This window comes from Equus quagga, chromosome 3 (genome assembly GCF_021613505.1).
Source record: "Equus quagga isolate Etosha38 chromosome 3, UCLA_HA_Equagga_1.0, whole genome shotgun sequence".
Taxonomy (NCBI): domain Eukaryota; kingdom Metazoa; phylum Chordata; class Mammalia; order Perissodactyla; family Equidae; genus Equus; species Equus quagga.
The window spans coordinates 52328573-52353125 of record NC_060269.1 but is presented as its reverse complement, the minus strand read 5'-3'; the positions used below and the strand labels follow the sequence as shown (position 1 = coordinate 52353125).

At 33.2% G+C, this 24553-nt stretch overlaps 1 protein-coding gene across 1 annotated transcript in view; it reads left to right on the top strand.

The window, feature by feature from the left end:
- Nucleotides 1–24553, top strand: part of SPOCK3 (SPARC (osteonectin), cwcv and kazal like domains proteoglycan 3) — a 461901-nt gene that overhangs the window by 324119 nt on the left and 113229 nt on the right. The window lies entirely within an intron of this gene.

Below are 24553 nucleotides of genomic sequence, written 5' to 3'. Positions count from 1 at the left end.
CTATTGAAGAATTTCATAAATTAAACTTTCTTTTGATTAGATCTGGAGTTTTTAATTCTGTATTTTTATCTGTTTGTCCAATAAAATAGCAAAATACACTTAACTTGATATGTGTTGTAGTATATAATTTGGTTTTTTGTAGATTATTTATTGTAGTATACATGGTATTATTTACATATTTGAGATATTGTTTATGATTTTAAAGTAACCTCCATGGCTGCTAGTTCCAGTTCTGTGTGACTAGAGATAAAGAAGGAAATGTAGAGAAAATAGATGTTTCTTTAAGTCAAAGACTCTTTCACAGAGCACAATCATCGACATCTATTATATATTTTATAGCTATCTGAATCTTGTAATTTAATAATTTTTATCATTGGCCCTTAATGTGGAGAGTTGATTTTTGCCTTTTTTTCTAAAAAATGTGAACAATGAATATGCAGATAGGAAACAATCTTAGTTAATATGAAGTTTGTTTAATGGAAATTATGTATTTTCTTAAAAACATGATAAACTTGATATTCCCTGTTACAGTCTGATGATGGATATTTTATTACAGATAAAACTTCTAAAATTCAACTATGCCATTTATATTGGTCTTTACTCATTATGTAATAGTTAAGATAATTTAAAATTAAACTATATTATAGCATTGGCCTTAGTAAAGCAACCAATCAATTTTATTATTCAAAAGTAAATTAGTTAATTTGCAAATTAATGGTAAGCCAGTGCTCAAACATTAGGCAATGTGCAGAAAGACACCAACTGGTGGAAGAAAGATTCTAAGTTGCCTTCCAGGAGTCCCATTCTTTAAACCTCATCCTTGTTGCCTTACAGGCCCAAGGCGAGCTTCAGAGCTTGGTTCCTTATGGATTCCACCTCCATCTGCCCAGTCTGCTAACTCCAATATAACCAAACAAGGATGTTTAGCATGAGCTTGACTATATTAATCAGCCCTCGTATAATTAAGAGCTAATTATATTTTTCTTGTAACTAAAGTAGTGCAATATCTCTACCTTCCTCATCCCCACTCCCTATTTACATAATTGAATACGTTTTCCTCTGAAAATCTCTTCAGGTATGAAGTGAATCCTACCTTGGTGTTCAATATCCATGTCTCATTCTTTTCACGGAGGCTCTTAAGAACACCATTTAAGAAGGAGTAGTTATAATAAGTGTAGACCTCTAGTACATCGAAGCCTTTCACCGAGCTTTCCCTTCAATAAGATTTCCTGCTTTTAAACTTCGTTTTGAATGAGAAGATATATTTGATGTAGTGTCAATTTATCATAACCTTCCACAAACCTCAAAAGGAACTCAATATACATTCAATATGGAAGGTAACATATCAAAGAGGAGGATACCTTGTGAATAAACAATAATTATGTTTCATATGGCTCAAATTCTCTGTACAATGTTTATATTGTGAGGAAGAAAACTTTTCTTAAAGTCATATCTTCAGGGGATAAAGATCATTTGTGTTCAGTTGTGCATAGAAAGTGAGGCAAGACAAATTTAAACTAATTCTGCTCTAATGGACTGTCAGGGCAAAACAATACAGGATTTTGCTAGGTGCTATGGAAAAGTAGAACAGAAAATTGTGAATGTCATTTCTACACGGTGCCAAAGGCCAAGAGATGTGGGAAATGTAAAACTTCGTTCAGTATCATTTCTAATCTTTCAGCTGTCATTTACGTTGGGAGTATGCCTTTGTTAGACTGTGCAGTGCAGGAAATTTTATTGAATAGCATCTCTGTTCTAGAAAAAGTGAGGAAGAAACTACCAACAATAGAGTAGTTCTTAAATCTTTCTGATTTCCTACATTTGAGGTCAAACTGACAGCATAGTATGTTGTCACTGTGTTAAAAGCAGAAAGAAATCTTCAAATCAACTTGAAATATATTGAAACTAATAAAAATATATTTCCTTTATATACTAGGAAAAAAATAAAGTTCTCCTCTGTTCTTCTTGTGTATTCAGTAATTGATGTTCATAAACTTGTCCAAGTATATACATTCAAAAACCTAAATAAAGAAAAATAGGTAATTTACATTTTAAAAATTCTAGATTTTCATTTGACATAGGTAAATAAGCATACCCCTCTTCAATCAGTAACTTAACCGTACAGTTTTCCATTTTTCTAACTCATAAAATCAAGATTACAAAAGCCAGTGCTTCTAGGTCCCTTTAGTAGATTACTTCCTTTTTTAAAAAATATATTTATTGTTTGATCACAAATATACAACCATCATTTGGAAAGTTAATCAATTTAATTCACAGAATATTGACATTTCAGCTGATTTGTAAAGGCCTCTAGTATATTTCATATAGCCAGGTTAATATGAGATTCATAGTTGTGAGCATGGACCATTTTCCACAGATTTTGTATATATACGTAAAATGCAATCCTAAATTTTAGAAGGACTTGCAGAATCAAAGATTAAGAATGTTGGGAAGGAACTTAGAAAGCAAGTATTTTGCAGTTGGTAAATCCAAACTCAGAGGAGTCTACTGCAGACATATCATAAATTATCTACATAACAGTGGTGCATAAGCACAGTAAACTTGAGACCTATATTATAAGTGCTCCATTCGGTTATTCATTTGATTGCCTAGATTTAGAAGAATCTTTTGACATTTTTCCTTGGTTTCAAAATTGAGTATTTTATGATCCCAAATACTTTTCTTATTATTATGGGTTTTATGTAGTTATTATGGTTTTGTATATGTACTGTTTTAAATTTTTTATTAATTTTGAATATCACTTTAATATTTTTTACCCTCACCCCAACATGCATCTATGTATCTAAATGTACTCACACACCTTCATAATTTGAATTTTAATAGAGAGAGCCATAGAAATGGAAGAGAACCTATAAAAGATTTCAATGTTATCAAAAAGATAAAAGAAAACAAGTGTTGGTGAGGGCATAGAGAAAATGAAACCCTTGTGCAGTGTTGGTGGGAAGGTAAATGGGTGCAGCCATTATAGAAAAAAGCATGGAAGTTCCTCAAACAATTAAAAATAGAACTACCATATGATTCAGCAATCCCACTTCTGGGTATATATCTGACGGAAATGAAATCAGTACCTTAAAGAGATATCTGTGTTCCTATGCTCGTTGCAGCATTATTTACAATTGCCAAGATGTGGAAACAACTGAAAGGTCCATTCTATATACAGAGAAAATATTATTAAGCCTTAAAAAGAAGGAGAGCCTGCCATTTGAAACAGCATGATGAACCTGGAGGATGCTATGCTAAGCGAAGTAAGCCAGACAAAGAAAGAAAAAAACTACATGATCTCTCTTATATGTGGAATCTAAAAAAGTTGAATACACAGAAGCACAGAGTAGAATACTGGTTATCATGGGCAAGGAGGTGGGGGAAATGGAGACATGCTGCTCAAAGGGTACAAAGTTGCAGTTATGTAGGGTGAATAAGTCTAAAGATCTACTATACAGCATGATGACTGTAGTTAATAATACTGTATTGAATACTAGAAATTTGCTGAGAGAATAGATTTCAGATGTTTTCACTACATACATATAAACACATTCAAAGTGGTCACTATGTCAGGAGGAGATACGTTAATTAGTTTGACTGTAGCAATCATTTCACTATGTGTATACATATGTCAAATCATCATGATGTATACCTTAAATATGTACAATTTTTACTTAAAAAATAAAACAAAGAGTTCGACAGATAAAGCCAGGTGAGAGATGACAGAATAGAAAAAGAAGATGGAACTCTGAAGGCATCAAAGGCGTGAGGCACATGTGAGGAAATTAAGCCTTCCGTTTGTGTTGGTGTGTAGGGTACTTTTAAGAAGGATATGGTGTAAATTGGTCATTACAGGAGATGAAAGAAGCTGAAGTTCTTGAGCAGAGTTAGCATTCCCGAAACCGTTTTTCTAGGTTTTATCTGTGTTATTGTGCTACAGAGGTAATGTTTTTGGTTTGGGTGGGGTGGAGGAGATGCATTGAGAAGACTTTTTCAGTAGTTTGGAAAGAAGGCAATCAGAGCCCAGCAAGGATAGTAGATGTAGGAATAAGAGGAAAAATTGAATTTGAATAGTATTGTTGAGATGGAATTCACAAAGCTTGAGATCCAATTGGATATAATGGACAAGCACAGGATGCAGAAAAGATAACCAAATTTAGTAATCTGTATGATTTACAGAATGCAACAAAAAATACCAGCTTATTTTTTCTAGGCCTGTGGGTCATAGTTTCCACTGTATCCTCACCTGCATTTTTTTGCATAACTCAAGGTTCCTTTTATCAGAAGCTGAGAATCATGTAACTCAATATATTTTCCCTTATGGTTTATTCTCTAAGAGTGTCAGAATTAAGCAGACGCTCAATCACAGTAACTCTAATGGCCTACGTGCTAGACTTGCTTACTCCTGTTCTGATTGTGTGTGTGTATTTTAACGAATTTCTTTTAGTTTTATGTCTCATTATCCTGTGGGGTAGCATAATTTATTGGCTAAGAGTATAGATTTTAGAATCTCAGATCTGCACTGGCTGTGTGGCCTTGGCAATATATTTAAATTTACCAGCACCAGTTTCCTTTATCTATAAAACATAAAACAGAAAAATCATAAATATCTATGGGTGTATTTCCTCAAATTAAACCATCTTTGCATTTCTATTTTGTCTTAACTGATACTTGTAATATGCTGTTGAATTCTGATAAATTATAGAATTTTCTCATACATTAAATGTTATTTGTAATTTTAGTTTTTATGCTCTTTTATCAGGTTTGGTTACAAAAACGTTCGAGAGTTTTCATCTTTTTATAGGCAATGGTATTTCTATACTTTGAAAATTATCTGTATGTTGACAATTTGAAATATCACAACAGAAGAATTCTGTGGCATAGGAGCTATTATTGGTTATTTTCTTTGATAAATCTTTCACGTTCTTTCATAGCTACTGGCCTTTTCAGAGTGTGTGTATGTATATCTTCTTGATATAATTATGTTAATTCATGCTTTCTCAAATAAATGTCTACTTATTTAGATTTTAAATGCATTAACCTAAGTTGTATGTGATATTATTTTTGTAATTAAAAACAACCTTTTTAGGTCATTTAAGATCTTCAGGAAAGACATAATCATCTTATCAACAACTCTAAACATATTTGCTAATGCCTATACCTTCATTTCTTCAGTGTTTTAGCAATTATAATTTTGTGGAGTTAATTTATTTAGTTTCTTAAATTTTTCAGTACTTGGCTTTCGCTAATTAGTTGATATCAGAATATGTGTGTATTAAAATGCAAAGCTGGCACAATAAGACTAGAAAGAAGGTTAGGAGAAAGAAATTTCAATGATTTGTATGCTGTTGCCAAGAGTGACTGAAAGTCCTTTTTTTCAAACATTGGGCCTTGATGTCAGCCACACATTCGTAAGCGCAATGGGTTCAGCAACAAAGTACAAGGACGTTGTACTTGCTTTTGTTCTTTCTTGGGACCCACATCGGGCACAGGTAGAGAAGGAATAGTTTGAAGTCCCTCTTGTATCAGAGGTTATTGGTGCCCATGAACTTTTGGAGTAGAGTTAGAAATCGTTCAACAACAACATAAAGAAAAAGCTCTCCTTTTAACAAGAGATACTCCATCTAAGAGTGGGATTGAAATGTTTTTAAATAGATGTGGGGAGCTATAGATTTGTAAAGTCTTCAGTTGTCTTTCTGCATGCTAAACTAGAAAGCCTGTTAGTTTTTATCCACAGTAAGACAAGATATGAGGATCAGGTCTTCTGTGATGTGACAGAGTCATGTTTTTCTCTGCTTGTTTCATTGCCCTGGGTCCTGTGGAGCCTTATTAAGAAAAATAAAATAAAATAAAAATAAAATCATATTGTGCTATGATTATACATTTATTTATTTAAAGAATGAACAATGACTAGGAACTTATGTATGTCTTTCTCCAAGTGGCAAAAATATTTAGTTTTAACATTTCATTTCTATAATGGACTTTTAAAAATTATCCCCTGTATAATGAAATGAATTTTCAAAAGAAACACTTTAACATCAATGTATTGATATACTCTGGGAACATGCATACTTCTCCAAGAAAAATAATATTCTTAAATGATAAATTCTTCCATAATTTTGTTTCATTAGATTCATAGAAAATAAAATTATTGCAGACTGTGGCATGATTTATAGTAAAAATGAAGTTTAATCTTTTGGAATATTTGAAAGACACTCTTGGATTAAAATTAATATTTTGGGGGCCAGCCCTGGTCGCCTGGTGGTTAAGTTCAGTGTGCTCCACTTCAGTGGCCCAGGCTCAGTTCCCAGGTGCGGACCTATACCACTCATCAGTGACCACGTTTTGGTGGCAGCTCAGATACAAAAAAAAAGAGGAAGATTGACAACAGATTTTAGCTCAGGGCAAATTTTCCTCAGCCAAAATATAAAAATAAAAAATTAATATTTCTTTGAAAATAGAACATAACCTGGAAAGGTATGGTTTTCAATGTGGAGATTATTATAGCTCTCCTCTGAAGAACTATTTTTTGTGTATTTCTATTTAAGTGATTAATTTCAAATTTTACACAAATATTTTATTTTCTACATGAAATTATTGTGGGATTAATTTTTATCTTCTTAATAAATTCTAGTTGGAAATTTAGTAGTCTGAGTTTATGCCTTTGTATGCTATTAGGTATAAAAAATGAGGATAGTCTTGTATTAATTCTTGCAACACCAAAGGACTATTTATAAATATTCCTTGGTTAAGTCCTTTCCAGCATATAATCTGACATTTCTTTTCGAAAATAATTCTTTACAATATGCAATATACGCACTTTTTTAAAAGCAGGGGTGATAGCAATATTTAACAAGTGTGAAATGGGCCCCAACAAACCGAACTGACACAAGCCCGATCAGAACCGACATCAACTGTGATATGGCGTCCCAGCATGGATAGGTGAATATTAGACTGTAAAACGACCAAAAGATGGAAGTCCAAAATTGAACATTTCTGGGTTTAAAATAGATATATTGAAATTTATTAACAGTTTGATATGTCAACCCTTTTCTTGAGATTCATATGGTAAAACGTGTACATTTCTTAATAGAACAAATAAAATTACATCGGACAGAGAGATGCTGTTATCCAAACTGTCTCTGTGCTCAAACCTCTATCGTACTGGTCTCGTCTTCTATGTTCTTTAGAGGTTTTAATCTTAAACCGGAAACCATTCCATTCAAGCTTATAACAAGGAAAAAAATAAATAGTAATTACATAATCACAAATAAAGTATAAAATTACGTGTTTCCAATAATACACATGCCCACTGTTCCCCTAGCCACACAACACTTATCTAAAAGAATATAATCTTGGGGCCGGCTGCGTGGCTGAATGCTTAAGTTCTCGCGCTCTGCTACAGCGGCCCAGGGTTTCCTGGTTCGGATCATGGGCGCTGACAGGGCACCACTCATCAGGCCACATTGAGGCGGTGTCCCACGTGCCACAACTAGAAGGACCCACAACTAAAATATACACAACTATGTACTGGGGGGATTTGGGGAGAAAAAGCAGGAAGAAAAAAAAAGATTGGCAACAGTTGTTAGCTCAGGTGCCAATCTTAAAAAAATATAAATAAATAAAAAAATAAAACAGTATAATCTACCCCATACTAAATGCTATTGTCTTTTACCAATATTAAAGATAATGTAAGATAATGAAATGTTTGCTGTTCTACTTCTAATATAGAATTATTAGCTTTCCGAATGTACAAGTGGGGCCAATTGACTTGTATTTAAAAGACACTCTGTGAAATTATTTTGTACATAAAAATATCAAAAACATATTTGAGATTTAGCATCGCACATTCTGAACAGTCTTTTGAAATACTATTTCAGAGTTTAAATTATAGTTTCTTTATGTAGTTTACCAGATTTTTTTCAATCTCTCAATGAGTTCCCAGGATCCTGAAGATAATTTTAAGCCTCAAAATAGGAAAGGAAAGCAAAATCAATGAAGTATTTATGTAGTCTCAAAGAAATATTGGTTTGATATTTCAGAAAATAGGGAGAAAAGTTAACATTAGCTATAGAAGTAGTATCATCTATATTTTGTGGAAGAAAGAAAGCATGAACCTCGACTGAAATCAAAGCAGAAAAAATGAGAATATATTCTTTTTCTGTAAAAATTATTTAGAACAAGTAATTTAGTTGAGCTAAAGGCACTGTATATGCTACTCTATACTTCATTTTTTTATTAAGATTATGATAGTTAACAACCTTGTGAAATTACAGTTGTACATTATTATTAGTCATGTTGTAGGTACACCACTTCACCCTTAGTGCCCTCCCCCCACCTCCCCTTTCCCCTGGTAACCACCGATCAGTTCTCTTTGTCTGTATGTTAACTACCACCTAAGAGTGGAGTCATACAGAGTTTGTCTTTCTCTGTCTGGCTTATTTCACTCATCATAATACCCTCAAGGTCTATCCATGTTGTTGTGAATGGGACGACTTTGCCCTTTTTTATGGCTAAGTAGTATTCTATTGTATATATATACCATATCTTCTTTATCCAATCATCAGTTGCTGGGCACTTAGGTTGGTTCCATGACTTGGCTATTGTGAATAATGCTGCGATGAACATAGGGGTGCATGGGACTTTTGGAATTGCTGACTTCAGGTTCTTAGGATAGATACCCAGTAGTGGGATGGCTGGGTCATAAGGTAATACTCCTTTATTTTTGTAATAATACTTTTAAATCCCTTGATGAAGTACTATTCATGAATTTACTGAATGATTTTATGGTAAAAATAGAATAGGTTCTGTTAATTATGTATCAATTTATCTGTTACTTTGCAAATGTCTAAATAAGAATAAAAAAAAAAACAATGTAGGGGCTGGCCTCATTGCACAGTGGTTAAGTGCCCCCTTCCCCTTTGTGGCCTGGGGTTTGCTGGTTCAGATCCGGGTGCAGACATGGCACCACTTGGCACGCCATGCTGTGGTAGGCGTCCCACATATAAAGTAGAGGAGGATGGTTACGGATGTTATCTCAGGGCCAGTCTTCCTCAGCAAAAAGAGGAGGATTGGCCGCAGATGTTAGCTCAGGACTAATCTTCCTCAAAAAAATAAAAATAATAATAATAATGCAATTGTGATTGATATTTCTATTTATAGGTTAAAGAATGTAAACTATGCCTGTGCATTTTTCTCAATTTGAAAATACTAACAATAGTAAAATTATATTTCATTGTATTCTATACACCTCAACAAATACTTTTAAAAGTATATTTTGAAGGTCTTCATTGTTTTCGTTTTTTATCTTTTCACTATTAAATTTGAGTCGTTTATTTGGGAATAATATTTTAAAAGTCCATGAATAATAAGTCACAACAATGTAATATTTTGGGTAAATATTTGAACAAACCAGTCCACAAAGATTTTCAGTGAATTTAGCATGTAGAGGAGAGGCCATATTAGATTTTTAAATATTTACTTTAGGATGTGTGGAGGTTAAATATGGTGGTGCAAGAATAGAAAGATGAGAGCATTTAGGAAGTTGGTAATAATTGGGGCTTGAGAGGATACTGATTAAAGTATTAGAGATAAGAAGCAAGGGATGGATTCGGAAATATTTTGGAAGCTAAATGGTCAGGACTCGTTGATTGAATTTAGGAAAGAGAGGTGACCAGGAGTCAATGATAACTCCTGAGAAGATTATGATAATAGAACAGAGATGAGAAAACTGTTAAAATATCTAGTTTAGATGGGAAAATCATTAAGTTCAATACTGGACGCAGGGTGTTTAAGGTGTCTGTGGTCCATCCAAGTGTAGACACATTTTATTTATACATCTGAGGGAAGAGGTGTGGGTTGCAGTAAACTGGAGATCCACTGAGGTGTAAAAAAGTGAGAACACCAGGGTGAGAGGTCCGGGAAAGACTAACAAGCACAGGCCCAGAAGAGTAACAGAATCTATAGAGGATTAATGAGGTGAAAATGAGAAAGAGCAGAGAACTGTGTCCCAGAAACGGAGAAATAAATTCTAACTTGTAAGAGGTAATGAGCTTGACTCTTGAATACAGGAGGAATGTTCTATAATACGAAGCTTGAGAAATAACCACAGACTTTGGCAATGTTAGTAGTGACTGTAGAAAGAGCAACTTCAGTCTACTGGGGAGTTAAATGAAACAATGCAGACACATTACTTGGCATATGTAATTGGTATTCAATAAATGTTTATTCCTTCTTCAACCACTACTTATCTCCCATTTCCAACATGTAATTCATTTCAGCCAATATGGTGGGGTTGAGAGAATGCAATACATATGCAGAATGTGAGGGAAAATGGTGAAAATAATATATATCTGACATGTGTTATGTGTGAGGTACTTTGGCTCTGTTATTTCATTTACTCCTCAAAACATGTAGGTATTATTGGTATACCAGTTGGATCCCTGAGGAAACTGAAGGTCATAAAGTTAAGGGATATATGCCCAACCAGTTACCAGATAGTCTTTCTGTCTTCCAAGCTCATACTCTGCATATTTCTTTCTAAGAATAAAGAAACAGATTTCAACCAAGGTTTGCCACCTTTGTAAATTTTGAGTAAATCCCTTAAATTTGTTGGGCTTAAACTTTTAGCAATTTAGAAATAAAAAGGCTGGATAATATCATTTATCCTCATTAGTATATGTTTAGTACTCTTCTACTTGCTTTACGTCTTATTTCATGTAATCCTCACAAAAGCCTATGAAGTGGATTCTATTTGTAGCCTCACTTTACAGACGGTTAATCTGAACCACAGAGAACCAGTCTCAAGTCCCATAGCTACTAAGTGTCAGAGCCAGGATTTGGAGCTATGCTTGTTGCCTGTACACTATCATTAGCGTAGGCTCTTTATGGTCTCTCTTCTATTATGGTCATGTGTCATATGCTGTTTCAATAACAATATATATTTTGGGTTATATGTCTAAAATAACTTACAGTATTTGTACTGTTATAATTACCAAGAAGAGATATGTAAAGAATGACATTAGATTTTGAAAGCAAATTGAGTACCAGCAAATGTTTCTGTATACATTTACAAGAAGCAATTCTAAATCATTTTAGGTTGCTTGTTCAAAGTCTAACAATTTATTGGCTAACTTCGCTTACAATCTTGGCCCCCTTCTGACAGTGTATATTTTCTGAAGCCAAATCTTCATAAAATATTACACAACGAACATTCTTAGATGTCTACAAGGAAACATAGCGTTTAGTTTTCTCTCCTTAGATGTTTTGTTTGTACCTCCTTGCTATCATTTCTAACGTTTCCAGAGTGATGCAGGAAGACAGTTATTTCAGCAGTAGTAGACAACTCACCTAATGTATTACTTAGTAATCTTTCTTTGTGTGTTTTCTTCCAAAGTGTATTCATGCCAAATTTCCACTTATTGGCAAAATGGCTACTGTTTCTATTATTTTTACAGAATTACTAATATCAGATAAATGTAAAATCACCTGTATTACCAGAAATAAAAACATGTTCAAGAATTTTAATATATGATTTTCTCTAAATCATCTTTTATGATGAAAGTATGATTTATCTCTGGAAAAAATGACCTGATGGGGGCTGGCATGGTGGCATAGTGGTTACGTTCGCACACTCCGCTTTGGAGGCCAGGGGTTTTCTCCGGGCGTGCCAAGCACTGCCATGTCCACACCCGGGATCCGAACCGGCGAACCCTGGGCTGCTGAGAAGCGGAGTGTGTGAACTTAACCGCTGTGCCACCGGGCCAGCCCCCTAACCACTTTTACATATAGTTCTTTTACTTGTTCCTATCATTACCCGGATACATGTATTCCTTCACTGATGATGTATCAAATATAGACCATATCTACTGTCTATTTTGAAAGATAAAGATTTAACTTATTTTACTACCCCAGCTGCCACTTCCCAATGGTGATGGTCAACTATTTTTACAGTTATTCTACTGGTAATTTTTGTAACTTTAAATAATAAAAGTAAAATTATTTTTTGTTCCATCAACTTCAGAAAAATGTCACTAGACTCCCTTAATTCCATACCTCCCACCCATTCACCTCACCTTCTTTCACCTACTTATATTTTATGTTTATTATACTTAACTACTATTCTTAAAATGTCTTCGGTGATTTGCCTGCAGTTTGATTCTCAATGTTGAAAATCAACAAATACTGTTAATATTGTTATGTCTGTAAATGATTTTTACCAGTGTAATTTACTATGCTATAGATACATGTCCATCACCAGTATCTAATGCTATGATCCTTGTGACACTAAAATGAGAATGCCAAGATCAAATGGATTATCCTTTCAACACTATCAGTTGCTTAAATAATGTCCAGTTTTAGTTGACTTTATATTTGAATCATAACTCTCTTCCATGAAGTATCTTTTTTTTGAGGAAGATTAGCCCTGAGCTAACATCTGACACCAATCCTCCTTCTTCCTCTTCTTTTTTTTTTGCTGAGGAAGACTAGCCCTGAGCTAACATCCATGCCCATCTTCCTCTACTGTATATGTGGGATGCCTGCCACCACATGGCTTGACAAGTATTGTGTAGGTCTGAACCCACGATCTGAACCATCAAACCCCAGACTGCTGAAGTGGAGCATGGGACCTTAACTGCTGCGCCACCAGGCTGTCCGGCTTCCATTAAGTTTCTGAATAGCTGTCTTTTTCTTCCTGATGAAAGAAAAACATTATAAGAAAAAGCCACTCACATTTTCAATGATATGGGGAGGCAATTCTCCATGGTGTTTCTATAAGTCTTAAACAATCTTTTCAAGCAAACATCTTTGGAACCTAGAGACTATGTGGGCAAACATTTAATTACAGTAAAGCCTTCTACTTCTCTGAGGAGATTTGTTTACCCCCCATGGATGCACAGCGTGCAGTGTTCCACTGGGCCTGTTCCACATGCCTCTAGGGGCTTGGGGGACAATGAGAACCCATGTGAACAAGAAGCTCATGCTGGCCGCTATTTCATGAGTAATAAACTGACTAAATTTTTTCTGAATTGTTTCAATTTACGGAAATGTGGCTGTTTCAATTTATGGACATGTGGCAAGCAACATTCCGGTTTCCTGCAAACGTTTGTCCTCTGCCTGGCATTTTCTCTGTTCTGAACCTTTCTGCTCTTCTGCTCTAATCCACACCTGTTGTCTCAGCCTTCAGTAAGCTCTCCTCTGTAAGCCTCATCACCTCTATTTCTGCTTTATATCCACATGTTTTGGATTCAGTATCTTCCTTTTTCTCGTGTTGTCTCCTTTGGTTTTCTTGCATACATCCTTTAATATTTTCTTGAAAGGAGTGTGTGGATGGTAGACTTTTTGAGAACTTCCATGTTAGAAAAGTCTTCATTTTGATTATAGGATTGGGAAATACTATGGCTGAGGAAAAAATACCAGATAAAATATCCTATTCCCTCAGAAATTGAAGGAATCATTTTTTTTCTTTTAGCTTCATGTTGTTGATAAAAATAATATCCTTTACATTATGTCAAATGCTATATTAATAACTGAAAGGAATACCATATTTAAGTTATTATAGCAATAATATTGATATACTTATATACTAAAAAATTGTACCTACCAAAAAACCCAAAACTATATATTAAACTAACCAGGGATTTAATTTCTTCCAAATGTAAATATTTTAATCATACACAGTTTCCACCTCTTATTCTTCTAAAGATGAGAGGATATCACAGAAAAGTGATATTGATTACAAAAAGTAATGGCCAAGATATCATAAATTTACACTTACATGTTATTAGTAATTCATGTATTGTAAGTATGGCAAATATCTCTATACATCCTTTAAAAAACGTTGTATGTTAGCCACTCCCCTATTAGATAATTTTTTTAAAGATTTTAGTCACAGTTAAGCATAACAAAAATAAGGTACACAAATATTTGTTTAAGAAAAACTGCTTTATAATTTGGACATATTAGGCAAAACTTCGGATGTTCTAGTCTATTCATATAAAGTCTTGATATAATTACTTAACTAGGTCAGGCAAAAGAACTTTTATCAAAATCCTACAACTTTAGGCATTACTTCTTCCGATAAAGCATTAAATTTGCATCTGGCCTAATTTTCTGTCGTTTTGCATATATTTCATGTACCAGATCAAGTTCTACAATTTACATTTCTAAAAATTGTATGAAGTCTTCTATTCAAAACCTAAGTATCCAGGCAGTCCTGATGCTTAAACTCAAGGTGTTGTGATCAGATACTTATGTGCTTATATTAGTGATACTGCCACTGACTTGAGAAAATTAGTGAACCACTCTAATTTTCATTATCCTATTTTGTAATATAGATAAAATAAAATTCACTAGGTTTGAAGATTAAATTGTATAAAGTAGATATAATGTTCTTAGCACAGTACCTATGATAATTTCTATTTGTCAAGGATCTCTATTTTTCAGGAATCTGGGATTTTTTTTCTCTATTTGGAAGCCAAGCTAGCCTATATAAGTTTCATAGATGCTGGCAGCAGACAGGAGACTCCCAGAGAAGAGACAAAGGACTTGATGGCTCCCAGCACAAGCTTCACGTTCTCATTCGTTCCCTTTGACCTCTAGTTCCACAGGTGTGATGTGGAGCAGCCCAGGGAGATGCTGTGCACACAGTGGGTTTGAGCCCCAGCTAAGGCACCACAAGTTTAGGAAACTCTCAGTGATAAGACCGCTGATAGGAAACATATCCAACCTCTCCCCCAGAGGAAGACGTCATCTTTATTATGCTGGACAGCAAAAGATCTGCCCTATGCTCTGTAGGCAGACACTATCACAATCTCCCAAGACTGTTTGCTATACAAACATGTTTGGAACAAAAGCTGTTATAAGATATATTGACAGAAAGAGACCCGATAGGGAATGGTCTCTCAACAATATTAACAAATTCTTCCTTGCTTCTGAGTGAATACCTACTTGCTTTTGAGCTCTTTGATGCTATTTTGACTTCTTTTCTTTTGAATCTATCCCTCTTGTTTCTACTGAGTTCCACCCTCTTCCCCAACTATCTGCCTTGTTTATAGAAAGTGGCCAGAAAATAATTGCTTAAATTAAATGAATCACATCTATGAATTTATTGGTCATAAATCAAAATAATGTAGTAGAAACGGTGAATCTTAGAGAAGGAATATTAGAGTTTATCTCTACCATGATTCTCAAAGTACAGCTCATGTTCCCTATAGATACTTGAGGTGAAGACTTTCATGCCAATGAAGGGTTATTGGAGAAATATTATTAGTGCATCAAGCTTTTTATTTTAAGTTAATTAATTTCTGAGTTTGAAGCTAATTTTAAAAACTGAAATAACTTTAATTTAATTTATACAGAAACATTATCTGAATAAATAGTTTAGGAGCAAAAACAGGACTCTACAATCTTGGTTCAATTCCTGTTCTATTATTTATTTGTAAGCTCTGTAGCCCTGAGAAAGACATTTAAACTTTAGTGTTCTCAGTTTATGATATAAATAATAACTCCGACAAGATTTTGTGAACTTTAAATGAGATATTAAGAGTGAAAGAATGTTTTAATTTAAATAAGCTTTTAGAAAATTTTAGAATCATTTTTTATTTACAAAAAATTTGTGAAGATAGTACAGAGAGTTCCCCTGTACCCCACACAAATACATTTTACAATTGTTTTGTCAATTTCTACAAAAAATCTTGCTAGGAATTTGACTGGGATTGTGGTGAATCTATAGATAAAAATGCAAATGCAAAGAATTGCCATCTTAGCACCAAACTGAGTCTTCCAATCCATGAACGTGTAATCTCTATTTATTTAGATCTTCTTTGATTCTGTCATCCGTATTTTGTAGTTTTCTGCACACAAATCCTGTACATATTAAGATTGACGATTAACTACTGAATTTTGGGGATGCCATTGTAAATGGTATGTATATTTTTTTTCATTTTGAGTGGCAATCGTTCATTGCTCGTATTTAGGAAGATGACTGACTTTCATATTTTGACCTTATATCCTGCTAAATTTGCTTGTTAGTTTTCCAGGAGGGTGTTTTTGGTAGATTTTTTGGAGTTTTTTATGTTATTAGTTGTGTTGTCTGTGACAAAGAAATTTTTATTTCTCCGTTTCCCACATGCATGCCTTTTATTTCTTATTCTTGTCTTACTGAAAGGATATCCTCTCTCCCGTCTTGGGCAGAAATTGTTTTCCTCTATTGTTAGTTTTTAATCAGGAATGGGTTTTTACTTTGTTGAATGATTTTTCTATATCAATTAATATGGCTTTTTTCTTATTCTTTTCTTATTATTCTATTATTATTTATCAATGATAAATTGCATTGATAGATTTATGAATGTTTAACCACCCTTACTTCTAGGAATTAATCCCATTTTATCCTGATATATTATCCCATTCTATATATTGCTAAATTCAATTTACTAATATTTTAAGAATTTTTTGCATCTATATTCATGATAGACTTTAGTTTGTAATTTTCTTCTAATGTCTTTATCTCTTTTTGGTATTAGGATAATGATTGTCTTATGAAATGAGTCGGAAAGTGTTTACTTCTCTTCAAATTCTGGAGGAGAGTGTGTAAATTGGTAATATTTTTTCTTAAATGTTTGGTAGAATTCACCAGTGAAAATATCTAGGCCTAATGTTTTCTTTTTTTGCAATTGTTTTTTAAAATAATTTGACTACATTAATAGATATAGGGCTATTCAAGTTATTTATTTTTCTTTGAATGAGTTTCAATAGTTTTAGTCTGTCGAGGAATTGATCTGTTTTATCTAAATTACCAAATTTATGAGCACAGAGTTGACAATAGTGTTCCCTTATTATCCTTATAATGTCTATGAAAGCAATAGTGATCATCTTTCTTTCATTTCTGATATTTCTAATTTTTGTCTTCTCTTTTTCCAGCTTAGTCCATCTAGATGTTTATCAATTTTATTGATCTTTTCAAAGAACCACCTTTTGGTTTCATTGATTTTCTTGATTGATTTACTTTTTAAATTTCACTGATTTGTGTTATATGTTTTTTCCACTCTTCTGATTGTTTATGTTTAATTTGTTCTTTCTCTAGTTTCTTAACGTGGAAGCTTAAGTTATCTTCTTTTCGAATACATGCATTCAATACAATACATTTCCCTCTAAGCCTTTCTTTAGCTGCATCCCACAAATTTTTATAAGTTGTGTTTTCATTTTCATTTCGCTCAAAGTAATTTGAAATTTCTCAAGAATTCTTGGACTCATTGATTATTTATAAGTATGTTGTTTAGATATCAGATATTTGCGAATTTACAGATATCTTTCTGTTATTGATCTCTAATTTAATTCCTTTGTGTTCAAAACATGTATTTGTATGATTTATAGTCTATTACATTTAATAAAGTGTGTTTTATGGCCCAGAATGTGGAGAAAGTCCTTTGTGCATTTTAGAAGAATGTGGATTTTGGATGAACTATTCTACAAATGTCATTTAGATTGAAAGGATTGTTAGTACTATTTAGGTCATCTATCTTTTTACTGATTTTTTTCCCCTGCTGTATATATCAATTACTGATAAAGGCATGTTGAAATCTTCAAGTATAATGGTAGACTTGCCTATTTTTTTTTTTTCAATTCTATCAGCTAGTAGACTTGCCTATTTCTTTTTTCAGCTTTATCAGCTTTGCTCATATACCTTGATATTCTCTTGTTAGCTGCATATATGATTAGGATTGTCATGTCTCCTTTGAGAACTAATCCTTTTATCATTATGCATTATTACTTTTTAATCTCTGATAACCTTCATTGTTCTGAAGTCTGCTATACCAGGAATTAATATTGCTATTCTTCCTGTTTTTTTGATTAGTGTCATCTTGGTATATCTTACTTTGGTTTATTTTTTGAAGTAGGTTTCTTATGCACAGCATATTTGTTGGTCTTGTTTTCTTTTTATCCAATCTGACAGTCTCTTTTTGATAAGTGGTATGCTTTAACTATTCATTTTTAAAGTGATTATTGAGTTAGTTGGAATGAAATTGCTGATTTTTAAATATTTTCTATTTGCTGCATTTATTCTCTTTTTTTGCCATCTTTTTCCTGCTTTCTTTGGTTTTAATTGGCATTTAATATGATTTAATTTCATTTCCTCTTTTGACATATCATTTATACTTTTTTTCTGGGCTTTTTAAGCATTGGGTTAGGATTTACAATATATGTGATTAAATAATTTGAATCTACATTCAAACAATACTGTGGCACTTCATGTCTGATGGAGATGCCTTATAGAAGAATGTTCTCAAATCTTTTCTCCTATATCTTGTAAGATTAAAGTTATTCATTTTACTTATCCATATGCTATAAACATCCAATACGTTGTTACTATTATTGCTTTAAACAGACAATTATGTGCTGGAAATAAATTGCTTCAATTTTTATTTGTGTGAGAGGGTCTTTATTTTGCCTTCACTTTTGAAGGATAATTTCATGGGTTATAGCATTCAAATTTGGCAATTCTTTTTTTCATTCAATATTTTAATGATTTCACTCCAACCTTCTGTTGTTTGTATTGTTTCTGTTGGGAAGTCAGCTGTAATTCTTATCCTTATTTCCCTGTAGGTGAGTACTCCTCATCCCAGCTTTCTTTATCATTTTTTGGTTTTCTACAGTTTGAATGTGATATGTGTAGGTCTTTTGTTTTTGTTTTGCTTTATGTTTTTATTTTGCTTGATATTCTCTGAGCTTTTTGAATCTGTGTTTTGGTGTCTGTCAATAATTTTGAAAAGGTCTTGACTACTATTTCTTTAAATATTTTGCTTCCCTGCTCTTTCTTTCTTCTTCTGGTTTTCTGATTAAGCAAATTTTACAGCTTTTGATATTTTCCCATGGTTCTTGGGTGTTCTTGGATTTTTGTTTTGTTTTTATTCTTTGGCTTTCATTCTTATTTCTCTTTTCATTTTAGTTTGGGGAGTTTCTGTTGACCTATCTTCAAGTTCACTGATTTTTTTCTTGACTTTGTCACGTCTGCTAATGAGACTGTTGAAGGCATTCTTCATTCCCGTTATGTGATTCTTTTTTATTTCTACCATTTTTAAAATTCTTTCTAATTTTTTTTTTTATCTCTATGTTTATATGCTTCTATTAGCCATCTGGTATTTTATGTTTCTTCTTTTCCATTACAACCTTTGTGTTAGTCATGCTTATTTTATATTCCCTGTCTGATTTCAAGATCCAATCAAATAATATTGGTTCTGATGATGGGATACTTTCTCTCTGAGACTGTTTCTTAAGTTTTTTTAACTTTGCCATGCTTTGTAATTTCTTGGAAGCTAGAGAGGACATACATGGTAGTAAGTAGTAAGGTAAATAAGCTTTTAGTATGAGGATTATGTTAATATAGCTAGGATTTGAGCTGTGATCCATGTCTATTGTAGCTATAGGTATCAGATTTCAAATTCCTCTGATGTCATTGTTTTGTCCTCTCCTCTTGGCTTCGGACCTTCTTGTTGTACTATTCTTCAGAGAGAGTCAGCATCTGGCAGCTCTTTCAGTGTTATTTACTGTTATTATCGAAGGCATGTTAGAGTGCTGGTGTGGTGTGGGAGAGAGGGGCGTTTTTTAATATTCTAGCCCATTTCTTAGTGTTTTAGTGGTCCTATTTATTAGGGAAGTGACTTTGAAGTGATTCTCTCCCTCCTCCAGGCAGAGAGGCTTTTTTCCTCCCTGACCCCTATTCCCTTCTCCAACTACAGAGTTCCCACTCTGTTTCCCTGAAGTCCTATCGCCTGTCAATTGTGACATCTATTTATTTTTTGATTGGTTTGTTTGCTTCCTTAAGTTGAATAGGAAGGTTGGAGGGGAGTGGAGGGGGGAGAATTCTCTTTCTGCAACTGGGATAAGGCTCTGCCAAAATATTTTTCCCTAGAAAGTAGGTCTGTTATGTAGAAGTCTCTGGGCTTATTTCAAAATGGTTACTCTTTTCTTTTCTTACCAGAGCCACCAGGTGATATTCCCTTGGGTTCTTAGAAGGAAAGCCCATGAAAGTGTGGGGGCTCCCTAAGACTGTGCCCCCAGGAGTGTCTCTCTCTCATGCTAGTCCATACTCAGCCTTCAGCATTTTGTCAAAATTATGCTTTATGTGCCCCTATCAGTTTACGCCTCTAGCAGCTTCTGCTTCAAGCAGGCGCATCTCAGCTGTATCTCTCTAATAAAAGTAGAGCAGAGTTTCCTTCCTTGAGCTGGGATAGAGCATCCGCATCACCCTCTGATGAAGCCTTTATCCCTAGTCTCTGGAGACTAGGAGTTTGTTAGGAAGAAGTGGCTAAGAATGCTTCGTGATACTTCTTTGTCCCTTCCTGCTGCCAGGATCATGTAGGGAGCTTTCTCAGATCCTCCTATGTGAACACTTTGGGATTCCTGGAAGAAAGGCCCACAAAAGTGTCAGCCCCTCTCCCTTTGACTTCATCCTCCAGATGCTTCTCACTCGCAAGCTAGTCCACATTCAGCCTCCAATAATAAGTCAAAATTTTTATTGAAGTGTTTCTGCCTGTGTATGGGATCCATCAGTTTATGCTGAAGCACGTACTACATTTCAGCTGCTACATCTCTGGACTTGCCCAACACTCTAGGTTTCAGGGTGGTGGTTTGCTCTGTAACCTTAGTTCCCTGAAGGGTCCAAGAAAAGTAAGTGATTTTCAATTTCTTCAGGTTTTTCTTTGTATAAGACAGGAGTAATGACTTTCAAGCTCTTTACATGTTGGACCTGAAGTGTCTAAAAACACTTTTAAAATATAAATCATCATACAACTGTTAATGCATCATTAGTTATTACCATATACTTTAGAGTATAATGCTCATCAGTTGTCTTTTGAATAAAAGGATGATGCTGTGTCTTAATAGTAAAAGAAAGATGTGGTGATATTTCCTTCCTATAAATATTAGAGACGTTTGAATGTATTCACGTTCTGATGCAAAGTTTTTGGAAACCAATAACACAAATGTGCAAAAGAGCAACTGTACTTGAGGATTTAGTTTGCAGGTCTGAAAGAGAGGAGAGAGGTCAAAGATCTTAATTTGACTGGCTTATCAGATAGCTTTACACTTACTACTGTAAGATTTTTGACTATATAATTTGGTATGTGTTTAACTCTGCTTTAATGCAAAAGACCAAAATATGAACATTTTACATTTTGTAACATTAACAGCACTGTTCTTTTCACTATTCCTGCTGATCCTGCAGGATCAAGTGCCAGAGAGGCCTCCCGGGCATTTGTCAGCAGTTGCTCAGTTGAATCAAATTGAGAGCTCTGCTCCATTAGTGTGGGAGCAGCTTTGTAATTTTCTGAATAATTAATGAAAAGACCCACTTGCAGTTCTCCCCTCTAACTGAAAATTTTGTTTTAATTGATTTTCCTAGCATACAGTTATCCTGAAGAACGTTTAAAAAAAATTAGGCTCAAATATCAAAACTATAAATTTCTCTAAAGCACTAGCGAGTAAACGTAAAATTCTTGTCAGGACATCATAGCATAGTAAAGATAATAGTGGAGACATTTTGGCCAGAGACGATTTTATTTGGTTTAGATAGGGTCTGATTCCAAATAGTGTGAGAAATTTACACTTAGAATACAGTCATTGTTTTGCCTTTACTTTGTGGAATTAAAGGAATAAAACTATATTGATACAGTTTGACTCTTTCAGCAAGCTTATTTTTTTCTGATTTATAAATATGTAAAAGGATGAACAAGCTCATAACCTAGATTACTGTTTCCTAGAAGAATTTGAGCTTGCCTTGATTTATTTTATGATCTATACTTGAATATTATTATCATCTTCCTAAGAGTATCTGATGTACCTTTTAAGAAAGTTTACCTTTATAACCCCAGGTTATTCTAAATGATACTCCATGTATGATTTAATTTAGAAATTTTGTTTCCAGAATCTATAACTCCAAGATTAAGAAACAACACAGCAACAAAAATGAACAAAAACTCGGAATTATGTAGTAATTTTCTGTTAGCTAGTTTCTTACAATTACAACTGAAATGCAGGTAAAGTTGTTTAAATCCTCAAAAGTGATTTTTTAAAGTAGTTCCATTTGTTTCTTAATCAAACAAATCAAATATACCATATACACATAACATATGCGTATAAAATTAGTAAAATTTAAAACATACTCATTTTTTCTGGTATATATATTTTGATAGTTAAGAATATTTTTCTCCAACATACAGCTTTTCTTAATTTTAGTTTTTCTTTGGCAAATTATTATGTGGTACTTAAGATTGTTGATGTTGCCATTTAAAACATTGTAGCACTATTATGCTCCAATTTATTATTTTTATTATATGCCTACTATTAATATTTTGTTACCATGCCTAAATACGATTATTTTACTTTTATTTATCTTTAATATTAACATATACTATTCATTTGCTTAATCTTTAAAACCATTAAGCAGCATTCATTACCTTTAATGATTTCATCTTATTTAATGTAGTTTATTAATCAATAATCAATTAACTTTAACCCAATGCCTTTTCCAAAATCATGACATTTCATTCCCTATGTACAATAGTTATAATCTTAAAATGCATCTTAAAATGAAGGTATTTATTAAACAATAATACTGCCTTTTTTGTAATAATTATAGCAGCTTAAACATTGCCACTCAGACTTCCTTTTGTACTGAATTGAAGCAACTCTCTCCATCACATCCTGTTAATTTAAATAACGTTTGCTTTTCCCCATCAGTATTAAACTCTCTTCTGTTCTCTACCTCTTTCTCATGCATATTAAAGCCATATGGACTGGGGACTGGAAAATCCTCTGCAACAGTATGTCTGGGAAATTATTGTTATTGTTAATGTCATTATCATTATAGTTGCAACTTTTTTGGTCTTCATCCAGAATGTCAGAGGATAGCGTAATTTAAAATAGGAGTATAGGCTATGTTATTCCACAGACTCTCTAAGAATTCCACTCCAGGTTCTGAAAACTGCATTAAAATGATACCTTCAGCAAACGTCTCATCTATAATTCTCAGAAGGAGCTTTTAACTCACATTAAAGTTGCAGAAAATGAGGTTTAACTTGTTTACTCTTAATAGCTCCATAGTCATGGTCCAAATTACATAGAACTGCAATGTTCAGTATTATATTTATTTAGAAGCTCAGTTTTGTGTGGGATAAATACACTTATTTTAATGGCATAATCATGTAATTAAATTTGTCTTGAAGTATTATCAATCTAGAAATAGTGTGGGCATGCAACATAGAGTTGCTAATGTAATAATAAGGATTAATGAGGGTTAAAATCTTCTGTAGAGAAACATTACATCTGTGGGTATTTCATTAGCTCATTTCTGACTGAATATAGAATACTTTTCTGGAGTATATTCTTCTAAAATCTGTCAGTTTTCATAAAAGTTGTCAACTATACTCCTTGGTTGACCATAAGTAATACTATTTTCCATCCTACTAGAGAACATGGAATACTGATTTTGCCAGGAAATTGCAAAGGATAGCATCTGAACTAACTGATGCCAAACAGCTATGCACAGCTCAGGTGAAAGACGAAATACAGTGATGATAATATTAATAATAGTAAGACAAAAAAGGAAATGAAATAATTGCTCTCTTATGTTACTTAATTGTATTTTTACCAGTCTTTTTCTGGGTTATGTTGGAAGGATTGAATGTGTATCTGTTTTCCATACTGGAATTGCTGCACTTTAAGAATTGTTTTTGATGGGATGTTCTCATTCACGTTAATAGACTCGAGGAGAAATTTTTTGTGACCTTATTGACAATGCTGATTATTTCATATGATGACCTTTTTATGAGTACTCCTGGAAAATTTTCTTTCTGGATTTGTTTTTGATTTCTCGAATTTACAAAAAACTATTTTTTAAACAAAATCTTCAGCAAATACAAAGCTTAACGTAATTGAAGTAAATTCTCTTTAAGGTTAGGGAAAATCTAAGGATATTCTCTATTATATCAAAGTGCTATTGGAAATCGTGGACAATTATTTAAGAAATAGGAATAAATATAAATATTAGAAGGGAAGGCATGAACACATTGCTGTTAGCAAATAATATAATTATTTTATAAACTCCAACAAAATTTGAGAATTTGAGAGAAGAAATGAAAATTCAGGAATATCTGGATAAAAGATTAACTTATGAAATAAATAGCATTCCTCTATAACCAAAATAATCAATTTGATAACACAAGTAAATGCAAGTTAGGGTTCTCAATAGAAAGAAAATTTCAGTAGAAAGGAATGCAAAATAACTTTAAAGAGAAAATAATAATATATATTAGAGGACATGAAAAAATATGGAAACTTGAAAATATATACCACATTTATCAATAAGAATATTTAACCTTGTGAAGATACTTATTTTTCCGAAATTAATCTATGAATGTAATACAAATCTAATCAAAATTATAATATGCATTTTTAAGTTACCCCAAAATCTTTGTTACCCAAAAATTGATACTTAAAGTCAATTTTAATAAAGAGTGACAGAGAGAAAGTATCTTAACAACTAATAACACAT